The sequence below is a fragment of the Megascapheus bottae genome, chromosome 1 (genome assembly GCF_031878675.1).
Source record: "Megascapheus bottae isolate mThoBot1 chromosome 1, mThoBot2.hap1, whole genome shotgun sequence".
Classification (NCBI taxonomy): domain Eukaryota; kingdom Metazoa; phylum Chordata; class Mammalia; order Rodentia; family Geomyidae; genus Megascapheus; species Megascapheus bottae.
The window spans coordinates 101834474-101837194 of NC_143509.1; positions in this window are offsets into that span (position 1 = coordinate 101834474).

Consider the following 2721-nt stretch of genomic DNA (forward strand, 5'->3'; position numbering starts at 1 on the left):
CTCCCCAGTCATGGGACTTGAACTCTGGGCCAGGGTGCTGTCTCTGAACTCTTCAGCTCAAGGCTAGCTTTACCACTTTGAGCCCCAGTGCCACTTCCACTTTTCTGGTGGTTAATTGGAGGTAAGAGTCTCAGGTCCTTTTGTGTCCTGGCTGGCTTTGAACCTTGACCCTCGGATCTCAGCCTCCTGAGTAGCTAGGATGACAAGGTGTGAGCCACAGGCACCCGGCTCGCCTGCTCTTTTGTAACAACCCTCCTGGAGGAATTAACTGGGATACCGTAGAAACAATCCTGCTATTGCTTTGTCTGGGACAGTGGTGCTCAGAGGGATGATTTTGTTCCCCAAAGCATGTCTGACCGATCTGTGGATATAGCTAGTGTATGCGCATATGCACATGTGTGTTCTTGCATGTGCACACATGTGTATGTGCACGCTCCTGCACAGATTGGGAAGAGATCAGGGATGTGGCAAAGCATCATGCAAGGCACAGTGAAGAGTGAGTCACAAACAATGGCCTGCCGTGCCAGGGCTGGGGTCTCAGTGACCCTCAGAAGGTGTTCTTTCCTGGCGCCAGGCTCTGGGGTGCACTGTGATGACTGGGGGGGACACAAAGGAAAGAGGGGCCATTTGTCAGGCTCACAGATGAGCCCCACCTGCCTGGTGAAGGGACTGGGCAGCCCCCGGCCAGGCCTTTCATGGGATTTGTGTTTTCAGTGCTGGGGATGAACCGGAGGCATTGAGTGTGCCACACCAGTCTCTACCATCAGCTACTGGCATCCCTTCTTACAGGTCTGGGGCAGGATGCCTTCACGTCTCAGTCAAGGCCCCGTGCCAGGGCTGCATCCTTTCCCAGCTCAGCAACGTCACTATATGGAGCTGCAGGACCTATCCTCTCCTAAAAGCCCATTTCCCACCAGAGCTACTGAATGCTGGGCAGGGAGTCACGGCCTCTCTGCCTGGAGGGAGCACTATTCACTCGGGGTCTGCTCAGCTGCTCATTCTGCTGCTCTGCTCAGCATCAGAGTCTCAAGCCAGGCCTGTTCCCACCCCTGCCCTCAGAGGGGACCCTGTGTCCCCTCTTCCCCAGGGCTCTTTCTTCACTCTGACCTTGGCTGCTTGTCACAGGCCCCCAGCCTTGTGGGGTTGGGTGACCTTCAGAGCCAAGGTGCCTGTGCTTGTCAGAGGCCTGACAGGAGTGGCCCAGGGGAGGAGGCCTGTGGTCTGGGGGAGGGTGGGGCTGGGAAAGCAGCAGCCCGACTTTCCTCTGGCTCAGCCTTGGTAAGCCGCAGGGTGGCTGTTGTGCAGCTTGGTACCAGACTAACGTTACCCCAGGAAATGGAAGCTTCCGCTGCAGCGTGGGAGTTTAATAACAGGCTGGTAATGTGTGCACCGTTATTCCACCGGCCCAGGACACAGCCCACAGCTGCTGCCTCCCTTTCCTGCAATCACCCCACATCTCCCCAGGTAGGACTCTTAGCTCCCCAGATTTGTGTGTGACATCCCCCATGCGTTTTGCTGACATTGTTCTGAAGCTGTTGAAGGTGAGGCAGGTCAGATTCCTGGCCTGGAGAAGGACCAGCGCGTGAGCCCTGGAACTGGAGTGTCAGGACATTGGCTCACAGAGGGAGGCCTTCCAGGCTTTGAGGGATGAGCGTTAGACACTGGGGTCTCAATTCTTCAGAAATAGGTACGTGGATCAGATGCATGGCTGCCATCCTAGCTACTCAGGAGGCTGAGATCTGAGGATAAAAGTTCAATGCCAGCCCAGCCAGAAAAGTCTGTGAGATTAACCAGCAAAAAGCTGAGAATAGCGCGATGGCTCAAGAGGTAGCGCGCCAGTCTTGAGGAAAACAATCTCAGGAACAGCACCCAAGCCGAGTTCACACACACACACACACACACACACACACACACACACACACACACACACAGAGTGAGAGAATAAACGTGGAAACTATTCATGCTTTTTGGCTGGCCTACCTCTCTCTCCTTTCCAGTGATTCCTGAGACACATTTGGAGTCGGTGTGACCTAGGGCCCGGGTCCTGAACTTCTAGTCCCAGCATCCAGGCATTCAGGAGCAAGGCAGGCCTCTTGACCTTGACTTCTACGCTAGCTCCTGCAGGCAAACAGCATCTCTAACAGAAGAGACAGGGCGAGGGCTTCTAGGGGGGCCCTTTCCACGCTCCCGCGCCCCCCAGCCTCGGCAAAGTTAACTTGGGACCTGTCCCCTGGGTGGATCTGAAACCTCCAGGCTCCAGTCCAAGGGGGGGATCGGGGCAGATTCCTCGCTCTCCCCGCCGGCCTCGCCCCTGCGGCCCGGCATCCGCGGGCAGTGCCCCCCGGGGTCCCGCCCGGGGCGGTGAGGGGGGCTGCGCGGCGGGATCCGACCCCTCGCCGCGTCCCGCGCCCCGCCGCACCCCGCACCCCGAGCCCCGCCCGCGTCCCCGCCCGCCCGCGCGCCCGCCCGGATCAGATTTCCCGTGCGCCCCGCGCGCTCCGCCCACCGCCTCGGTGCGGCCCGGACAGCGCCACCCCCGCCCCCGCCGGCCGGGCTCGGAGGTGCGGCGGGGGGTCCAGCCCGGCCGAGCCGCCCCCGACGTCCCCGCGCACGGTAAGGGAGCCGGGCGCGCCCCGGGCCCGCGGGCGCCGCGCTCGCACGGGCTCCGCGCACCGCCCGCGGGCTCCGCCGCGCCCCCGCTCCGCTCGCTCGGATGAAGGC